The following is a 10,692-nucleotide window of genomic DNA, read 5'->3' as shown; positions in this document are numbered from 1 at the left end:
TAAAACTTAGAACATCCAAGATGAGTCAAACACTTTAAAACATGTTTTGAAGATATGAACCAAACGCCAGCTTCTCAGAGATGGAGGTAGAGAAACTTGAATCAAATGTCCAGGACTGGTCCATTATCTTTCTGCTTTCATGTAACTCTCTTGGCATCAAGGAACAAGCTTTCCTTCATCTAAGTTTCTGCAACCTTGATGTGCCTCAGAAGGGTGACTCGAGGAAAGCCTAAAGGCAACCTGTAAGCCCCTTTGCACCGGTGAAGCCGCAGCCATTGAGAAGCAGTAATCAGATACACTCCTTTCCGGAACTTCCTCTCACTTGATTAGGGAGCCCAATCCAGAGCAGTGAAAGACAGCCGGATACTGTGTGATGACCTGCTGTAAGGACTGTGTGATGACCTGATGTAAGGACTCATCACTTCTATGTGACTATCAAACACTGGCTCTTCTCTATCAAACGAAATCCCTCCCCATCTCCACTCAGTTACTCCCCTCAGATGAGGGGGGTGGGGGTTGGGAGGGTGGGGGAATCTAAGCAAAGGCTGGTTTTCTGTTTTGTTTTGTTCTGGTTTGTTTTCTTTATTCTAAACTGCCATTGGATGCTTACATGTATGCAGATTTAGAACTTTCCAAAACAGAGCATACAATACTAAGTCAGAAAGGGGGTTGATGATAACCAATGTTAGCTGAGTGAGGCCCTCCACACTGTTCAGAAATAAGTACAAGCCGAAGACCCAGCTCACAAGGATAGCTTCGCCCATTTTTAATCCATTTCTTATCATTTATATTCATTCACAAATATAAAGCGTCCCCATAACAAAATGTACCTTCAGAGCCTCGAAAATCTCAAGCCATCAAAATGTCTATTTAAGGAGCAGCAACAATAACCTCCAATTTCCAGACCAAGTGTCTAACGAAGGCTCATCAGAGACAACCAGAGCGTATCTTCTCAAAGACTATAGGAAAGTCATTGGTTTTAAATAAAGGACCAATCTTTGTAATTCAGAAATAATTTTTTTATTTCTTTAAAATATTCTTTAAAATATGTATGTATTACTACAATACTTCTTTTAATCCTTCTTCTTGGTGTTTCTTAAAAAATATAGGGTAAGTCACAGTCCAACTGTATTTATTTTAATTTATGGAAACCTAGCTTCATATGGTTTAGGGATAAAAGCATATAAATTTTAAATCAGTTTTTTAAGTTTGAAGTTGTGGAGAATTATTTCACTATTGCTCATTTGAGAATGTCACGTGTTTAAAATATTAGCTGTACTAGATTCAGAAGTTAGAGTCTCATTGAGAATTCTCTCTTAAGGAAAATTATTCAGTCAAAGCACATTGTTTTAGCACAATATACAAGGTTTTCATATTCTCCAAAACAGGAGTAACAGAAGCCAGCTCACGGAGTGTAATGTACTCCAGACACTTGCTGAAACAAACAATGCTCCCGAGACCCTCAGATGCACAGCCAGTAGGGAGCTGTTGACTACTGAAGGTTTTTATGCATCTCTTGGCCAAATCAGAAATCCACATCCGAACTCAATCACAGGCACACGGTGTGCACATACAGTCCTGCCTGGGAAGAGGGCCACAGTCAGCAAATGTATCCTAGTGCCCAAGACAGGTTTGCTTTGGACATTAAAATCCCTTTTTAAAAAAAGAAAGTGTGACAGAAATAAAATGTTTCCAATGGAGATGTAATGTCTTTTGCAACCCTCTGCCAAGACACAATAAGAACATACATTTCTAATTATCTAGTTGAGAACATAAGTTTGTACTCATATACTGAGGTGTATACAGATATTTTCATATCTAAATTTGTGCACGGCTAGTAAATGTCATAAGGGCACAATTATGTATCTCTAAACTTGGATTACACTTAAGACATCCAACTCTTTACATGTCATAAAAGCTAATCCCAACTGCTCTTCAACTTTCAATATATGAAAAATAGAAATGCCAGAATTTTTCACATGTCTGTAAGCACAAAAATTATGGAAGTGCAATGTTACTCTCTCTGCTTTACAGCATAGAAACAGAACACAAATGACAGAGGAGCACAGTTAAGCTGGGATCGTGTTCAGATTCTTAAACACAGATCTGTAGAAGGGAATGGATAAATCCCAAGAGTTGGAGCCCCTTGAGCATGTGACTGGCTGTGTTGTGATTTGCCCTGATTTAAAAGACGCCCACCCCACATTATTTAGTGTGGCAAAGTGACTTCATTCAGATAAAGCTTTCCAAATGTACCCAATGATTGAAGTTTTCCATAAGAAAGGAGAAGAGGCATTGGAGAGATAGGTTAGTGCTTATGAATTCTTGTTGCTCTTGCAGAGGGGCCAGGTACAGTTTACAGCTACCTCATGTTAGCTTACAACCATCTGTACTTCCAGTACCAAGGATCTGATGCCCTCTTCTGGCCTCCACAGGCACCATGCATGCATGTAGTATACATACATATATGCAGGAGAAACACTCATACACATAGAATAAAAACAAATCTTTAAAAGAGAAAACAGATACTACCTATTTTAACTTAGGTCAAAATGTTTTCCTGAGCATCATCAGAGAAAGACCATCTCATATGAGTCCCCAGGTGTGCTACGGAACAGTTAAAGAAGAAACACTTATCAGAACAGTCCCTTCCAATGCCAAGATGTCTCTTTTGACCCAGCTACATCACTTGATACAGTTTAGAATAATATTAACCCATTGGATGCTGAACATACTTGGTTGGGGAACATTAATTGAAGGCACTGGGATAAAGTCAACAAAAGTTATGCATAAAACTAAAGGCAGCCTCTAAGTTCCAAGACTTTTATAATATAAATATGCATGTATGCTCTTCAGTCTACTAGAATATCCTATAATCACAAAACACATTCTATTGATCCCATAAAACATCTATGAAGGGAACTAAGTAGGTTAATCAGCAGACAGGTATTTATGACAAGACCCCAAAATGTTGATGTTTTTATCCAGTGCTTCTTGTTATATTTAGGACTGGTTTTCTAAACCAACTGCCTGTGAATTGTATTAGGAAATACAATTACTTTTATGAAGATTTCAAAGGACATCACCAGGTTCTCTAATCATCCCCCAGAGTCTTGAGGTCAACAGTGAAAGGGTCTGGGCTGTAATGAACACAGGGGGATATTTTCCTCTTTCCTTTCTACACTAAGACCTAGTGAGGGACAAGGATTGCTGGCCTGATTTCCATCTAGGCAGAGAGTTGAGGTCAATTTACCCCTAGCCCACATCTCACAAATGGTTACCATGGAAAATGTTAGTATATATTTGATTCATTTTTAAAAACAAAATATTGAAATTTCAGTCTTTGGTAAATTTTCCAGTTATTGAAATGTAATATTTCTGCATTTTAAACCTAATTTGACAATTTTCCCTTTATCATTTTATTTTCTCTCTTGGAAGACTGGAAGACACACACACACACACACACACACACACACACACAAACAGCAGTCATCCTCCTCCTGACCTGCTGGTGTGTGTATGTGTGAATGAATACATTTGACTGTTGATGACTGACTTAAAAAAGAGGGAGGTTCTAGAACTTACAATTTGCTTTTTCCAAAATAATGCAACTTAATAATAAGTCCATGTTTAGCCTGACCTTCCCTGTAAAAAGATACTATCTAACATGAGCCTTGGTGGGATATCACTCCTTAATGCATTCATCGTCTGTTTCCTTCTCCTTCCAGAAAGCAATGGCATGATTTGTTCAGTTCAAACTTCTATGATGTGTAACCAACACAAGTAGGGAGCTTTGTTTAAGAAATAGCACCCACATAAAATAAAATTGTAAGCAAACTTCAAAAAAACAATATATGAGTGTGATTTAGAAAATAATTATGTATTATGCAAGCATTCCCCAGTGTCCACAGAAAACAAAGTTAGAGGTTGAATTTGTGAAAAATATGAATTAGATTTCAAGTTCATGCTGTTTAAATTATTTATTTCCCCACTCATACTCCTGGAATTTTACTGAGGTTTAATTTTGATTGCAACTTTCTTACCATGCTAGTTGATCGATAACTGATGATATATGTAAAACTTTGGTTTGAAGTTGTAAGTTCTTATGAAACTTAAAAACAAGCAATAGCAACAGCAAAAATACTAACCCTGTTCCATTCTGAGTTTTGTCACCATACAAGGTAAAACTAAATCTTTGAGAGCTTGGGCTCTCTTCCAGTTTTAACAGTCAGGACTTATTCTGTAGAGGCATGGCTTGTGGGAGGGGCCTCATTTGAATAAAATAAGCAGCTGTCCATTGACCTGTAACACTCCTGAAGGCCGGTATCAGAGCGAGCAGTACAGATCACTTCCAAACTTTTCTATCCTCCATGCCAAACCAGGACCCTTCAAAGCGCCAAGACTAATGCCAAAGGAGTGACAGCAGGCAGAGAGCAAGACGTCTTGTTGTCTGATAAGCATAAAACGTCTGGAGTGAAGAAAATTATGTTTCCAGAAAAGTACTTGTCTTCATTTCTGACCATGTTACAGGAGGCACTCTGAAGGGCTAGTTTCCGTAATGAAAACCTAACGTGCCTGCCAGTATTAGTCTGATCTGCAGAGATTGCACGTGCTGATTGAGGCTGACTGCTTTTCCTTTGTTGTCTGCTTGCTTTGCGGGGCTGTATGTCTTACTCTTGGCTATCATGTGGTTATTTTTCAAACAGTAGATATACACAATTCCTAAGCTGTCCTTTATGGATCAGAACTGACATAATTTGCATTATGGTCTCATTTAAACCAAGCATTTCCATGATACCAAGCATTTCCATGATACTAAATCTGTGTATTATCTGAATCACAACTTTAATGTTGGAATAGTTGTGAACTTGAACAGAGAGGAACTCCAAGGGGCAAATTTCATCCTCTTAGTTTCACCATCACAGAGCATATTGAATATTCCTGACCATTTTAATCCTGAAGTCTTTGTTCTCGATTTCTAATTGTTAATTTTCTGAAGATTCCAAAGCAAATACCCAGCCTAGACACACCCAACACGTTAGAGACATTTCCTCTTAAACAATAAAATCTATGTTTTCAAAAGAAAAATTCAAATTACTTGACAAACATCTAAGAGAACCACTGGTAATCGGGTGAGATAAAATGTTGGACGAGTTATTCACACACATATGGAAACAAGAAAACATATAATTGCTGCTCATAGCATGTTTTAATCGTTGAAGTTATGTATGATTCCTTAAAGTCAGGAATCTAATGAGTCTGGGTTGGGATCCTGCAGCATTCACAGTTTTACAAGCAATTACACTAATTTACATATACAGAGGCAAAACGCAAGGGTTGCGTTTACCTGTGCTGGCTCTCTGTTGTTGAAAGTGGATTTCCAGTGAGTTCAGACAGAAGGGGACATGAATACTAGTTGCTTGCTAAAAACGCTGATTAAACCTTTTGCTCCGGAAAAACGAAAAATGTTTAGTGCAAAAAAATACTGGGAACGCAGCAGCTTGCAAGATCAACAAGATGAGAAAAAGGAGGAGAAGGAGGAGGAGGAGGAGGAGGAGGAGGAGGAGGAGGAGGAGGAGGAGGAGGAGGAGGAGGAGCAGGGGTCGTCGCATTCTGTTCTGTAGCTAGGAAGGACTAGTCCTGGACCAAAGACCAAAGGACTTGAGCCCAATGCAGATAGTTAAGTGAAATTCACCTCAGACAGGAGGGTTTTCCTTTGTTGATTTCGCGTCCACTCAGTGTAAACCTAGCTTCTTGCTCAATGCTTCTCTGTTCCCTCCAAGCTAGGAGGCTGGGACTCTCTCAGGTCGTCAGCAGCACATCCCAGGGGATCAGCTAGTCCAGCAAGTCCTGATTAGCGGGTCTTGTAGCTCTTTCTGGTGGCTCTGCAATCCGAAATCAGACCCGTTTCTGGCTCTGCATTAGTTTTCTTACGAGAGAGAGAGAGAGAGAGAGAGAGAGAGAGAGAGAGAGAGAGAGAGAGAGAGAGAACAAAACAAAAAAAAAAAAAAAACCCAAAAAAACAAAAAACCCAAACCCAAACTGTTTAAGAAACTAGAGAAGAGACATAGAACCTCACACATAGTTCTGTAAATTGAATGGGAGGGGGAGGGGGAGGCAGGCGGGGAGAGAAGTGAAAGTAGGAATTAGGACAGAGCCTTCCTTATTTTTCTTTCCCAGTATATATTGTTTTAGCTCTTTCCAGACCTGCTTGTCCGATAAAAGTGGAAACTAGACGGCAGTCGTTTCAACAGCATGGTGTTAAACTTAGCAGAGGCGGCACACTGGAAATGTCTGTGGGGTACTTCGGAGAAGTCTCAGAGAGAGATGCTGTTGGGAAGGCTGTTATCGATGCGGGAGATAGTTCCACCAAAGAGATGTGAACAGCGCCTTTGTCTAAACTCAAGATTAAGAGATGTGTCGACTTCCTCAAACAGGATATTCGAATTTCATCCATTAATAGTGACTCCCATCTCTTAAAAAGTAGAAAAAATGAAGATACCTTTTTGTAGCTTGTGCGCCTTTAAAAATAGGTAGGCAGGGGATTGGCTTACTTCTGGAAGCTGTGTTCTTTCACTAATTTATGTTTTTAACGGAAGGACGTATTTTTGTAAATGAATCAAAAAGACAAACATTGTCAAGGAGGCTGCATTCTTCGATAAGCTAAAATCCAACACACTTCATTGCAAAGCTGGAGGACTAACCACCCTTTCTGTCACACCGAGAGCTTAGAAAAAAAAATTTTTTTAAAAAGATTTCCTAACAAAAACAGAGTTTTGTTTTTCTTCTCTAGCATGGCTTGAATTAAGCAAAACATGTCGGTAAGCCTGCAGTAAAAACCCTAGGCGATGTAAACACCCAAAGAAATTCTAGGTTGATTATATTTGGGGGGGGGTCACTAAAATTTCATTATTACACACATATCACTGAAGTAGAGGAGCCAGAGGCCCTCAAAGCAGATGAGACCATTCTCTCTCTGTTCTCATTCTCTCTCTCTCCCTTCCCCCCTGTGTGTGTGTGTGTGTGTGAGAGAGAGAGAGAGAGAGAGAGAGAGAGAGAGAGAGAGAGAGAGAGAGAGAGATTTACAGAAGTTTCTTCCAGTCAGAAAAACCGAAACACACGAAATGTAAATGCAAACGGCATATCTTGGTTTCATTTTTCTACGGCCAAGCATGTATTTAGTAGATTTTGAAGGCCAGTTGCCAATTCATGGATGTATGGGAATAAAACACGGGTGCAAGTGCCAAATGCTTGTGGTTTATGCAAACTACAGAAAATCCCTGGTTTTGCATTTAGGTAGATAAATGGAGAGATAAAACGATGGAAATCAGTTACTACGGTTTGTTGTGGATTTATCTCCGCGATAGAATTTTCCCTACGTTTCCAAAAATGTTCATTTGCAAACTCTTGCTAATTCTAAGCGCCTGGGACCAGCCTTACTTGGCATGTGTGAAGTTCTTGGGAAGAGGTAACCTAAAAGATGCTGGAGACTAAAGCAATTTCTTGCAGTTAGACCTAAAGACCAAAAGAAACAGTAAGGTTTCTGGATTTTGCAGGAATGCTTGATGTGAAGGAAAGAGCTGAAGGGATCTTCAGAGACACCCATGATGCCATCTCCTTATAGAACTTTGAATAACACCTTTTCCTCGATTGCTAGGCAGGTAAAGGAGGGGGCTCTTTTAAGTGGAAGAAGTTGGGAGTGGGGAGTCGGATGCTTCATCTGGTCCTGTGAAGACGGCAGATCCAAAAAGCCCTTATGACTCTGGCCCATCCTGGATGGAACTGGTCTGCAGTGAGCACTGCGCGGGGCGCAGCCGCCTCGGTGGCCCTCCCGTTTGCCCTTCGTACCCTCGAGCTTCCGAGACCCGGACACCAGCCGGCTCCCGGCGGCGTCTATTACGAGCAGCTGCTTCTGCTTAGCTCTGCGAGGATCAGTTGGCCCTAGCCCACCGCCTCTCCTCGGCTTCGGCTCCTCCTTCCCTTCCCTTCCCTCCCTTCCCCGCCTCTACCCCAACGCTCGGCAGTGGCTGCCGCAGGTCATCGTGGTGTCGCAGCCACCTCCCTGAGCTCACAGACCCTGGATGGAGTTCAGGGCGGGGGCGGGGGTGGGGGTGGGTGGGAGGGTGTAGGGAGCAGGGGAAAGGAGAGGGAATCAGGAGACTGAAGATAGGCGCTACCCGGGAGGATCCCGAGGCCTCAGGAAGAAGGGAAGGCTGGAGCAGACCGTGCCTCCCGGCCTGAAGAGGCGGGGGACATCGGACTTGCGGGTCACCTGCGGCTCCCGGGAGTATGGACTCCTGAGAAAGGCCGGTGGTGTGAGGGTGCGGGGAGGCTTCCCCGCGAACGCTGCAGCACGTCGAGGCTCTCCACGACCTCCTGGGGCACTGTTGCCTAAAGGTCCTTCCCTTGGTTCATTCACCTCGATGGCAGAGGTGGCTAGAGACCTAGAAGGAAAACAGTAGCTGCGGGTCCCAAAGGTTCGGATGGGAGTTAGGCAGGAAGTCCAATCTGCAGCTCTTGGCGGTGTGGGCAGAGGAGCAGACACTGGGGTTGTCCCCACCACAGCTGACAAAAGTCCTCTCTCTTAGCACTGGAGAGAGGGAGTACTTGAGTCTCCTGAGTCTCCAGGAGAGTGCCTTACCGGCATGTCCGCATACCTGCTCCCCCCCCCCCCCCACTAGGTGCAAAGATTTGGTTTGATACCTAGGATGCTCAGAAGCTAGGATAAGGAGGAGCCCCCTCAGCGGGCAGTAGCGTCTGGTGGTCGGCATGGGGTTAAGATAAGCTTGCACAGTTTTGTTTTGCCTTCTTGGCGGGAAGAGTAATAGCATCTGGCCTGCTCAGAAGTGACCAAAGGGCCTGTCCGACCCTGAGCTGAGCATTGGTTGCTCCTGGTGGCAACGGCAAAGGGCACACCCACCATGAATGTCAAATCCCACAGAGGAAAGGGGACCAGGCTGCCAGCCCTGCAGTTCTGATTAACAAATGGACTTTATGTAGGCTTTAGGGTCATCTGGCCAAGATCAGGTTTTTATGCCTTTTGCCTAGAATAATTTCTGGCGCAGGGAGAGCCACCAGGAAATTGTTTAAAGAGAGAACAGCCAGCGAGGCTGTTCCAAACTCAGGATCTCACCCAAGTCTGAATCCTAGAGCGCCTCCTTCAATACAACCAGAAGCAAAACGATTAGTTGGGGTGGTTTTCTGTTCAACTCGGTTTTCTGTTCAAACCTACAATTCAACAGTTGTAAGCCTGAGGACATTTTAGCATCAGATTCCAATGGTGTTAAAAGGTTGTTTTTTGTTTTTTTGTTTTTTGTTTTTTGTTTTTTTTTTTCCCTAAGCTCACTGGCTTAGGTCTTCATTCTGCAATTCTAACTCTTGTGGTCCATATCGTTTCTTTATTGTCAAAAATGGGCAGAGAATCACAGTGAACGGAGTCCTCAATGCTCCTTTGTTCTTTTGTTTGTTTTTCGTTTTTACTGTCATCATTATTGTTATTAGACTGCCTTACCTTAAGCCTTTACTTCTCGACAAGAGTGAAGCCAGTAAAGGCACACAGCAGGAAGCTTCTCCTACTCCTGTCTCCATATCGCCCCTCCTCCACCTACCCACCTTGGTAACCATAGTCACAGGCCTAATACAGGCATGCATGCAGGTCACTGAAGCTTGGAGATGATATGTGCCCCACCCCCTCCAGTGTCCTCAGTCAGAAGACAACTCATTTATTTCTTCCAGTAAGGCTGCAGAATTTCTAGAACCCTCTCTTCTTTGGAAAAATGGGGGAAACACAGTTTCTGGAAGAGTACAGACTACCCTGGATAAAACAGAATGGTCCTGGGGAATCTAGGCATCTCAGGCTCATTCTGTACAACAGTGAAGCAACTGAGCAGGTCAAGGTGTAGCTACCCTTTTTTTTTTTTTTTTTTTTTTTTTTTTTTTTTTTTTTTTTTTTTTTTTTTTACCATTACTGAAAACCCCCTTTGCTGATGAGCTGTGATCCTCTGTCTCATACTACAGAAAAACATTTTAAAAGCATCTCCGGAAGATGTCCTCCGCAAACTGCAGATGCCACTTTCCAGAAGAGAGAAAGAGAAACTCTGGGCATTTTGGAAATTTAGATTAGAAGCTTTAAAAAAAATGCAACAAAGGCTGTGTGTGAAACCAACCTTCTTTAGGGGGGACTTTCTGAGCATCATTCTTAGCCCTAGCTTAGGAGCTTGGTACGTTGAAGTGCAAACTTCACTGAGGTGAACATTTGTCCTAATATTGGCAATGATCTTTCTGCCTCCTTCATTGGCTGCCACCTTCCCTGCTTTCAAACTATGAACCTTCCGAGCTAAGGAACCTGAGCAAGCACTTGTGATTTCATGATTGTCAGCTTAGAAAGCTGGTGACTTAATTTCTCTGACACTCTGAATTAGCATATCCTAGGAGTGAGATCCTCACAAACATTGATGGTTTTCTGTTTCTTGTGATAAGAGAAAGACAAATCCATGTTTATATTCACACTTAAGGAATAGAAACATAAATAGAGATATATTTTTTTGATAAGTAAATGAATGATTCTTTGGAAGGACTAAAGCTAAGTAACTGGTTCCCTGATATGCTGACAATGAATCAGGGCAGAAAAAACCATGTAGGGACAGATGACTGCAGCAGAGATCTCAGCAGCTGCTGTCGCATTCTTCTCTC

General features: G+C 42.3%; 1 long non-coding RNA gene across 4 annotated transcripts in view; it reads right to left on the bottom strand.

The window, feature by feature from the left end:
- The window catches only part of LOC143438616 (uncharacterized), a 112,247-nt gene extending 105,510 nt beyond the window's left edge, over positions 1-6,737 (bottom strand). For all 4 annotated transcript variants that reach the window (XR_013107338.1, XR_013107339.1, XR_013107341.1 and 1 more), the window contains exons 1-2: positions 6,208-6,737; positions 5,696-5,885 (exon numbers count right to left, since the gene is read on the bottom strand). This is a non-coding gene — a long non-coding RNA (uncharacterized LOC143438616). The remainder of the gene's footprint in view (positions 1-5,695; positions 5,886-6,207) is intronic.
- Between the last annotated feature and the right edge of the window lie 3,955 nt (positions 6,738-10,692).

Source organism: Arvicanthis niloticus, chromosome 25 (assembly GCF_011762505.2).
Source record: "Arvicanthis niloticus isolate mArvNil1 chromosome 25, mArvNil1.pat.X, whole genome shotgun sequence".
Taxonomy (NCBI): Eukaryota; Metazoa; Chordata; class Mammalia; order Rodentia; family Muridae; genus Arvicanthis; species Arvicanthis niloticus.
Note: the sequence above shows the minus strand (reverse complement) of the source record. Positions and strands in the feature narration are given on the sequence as shown.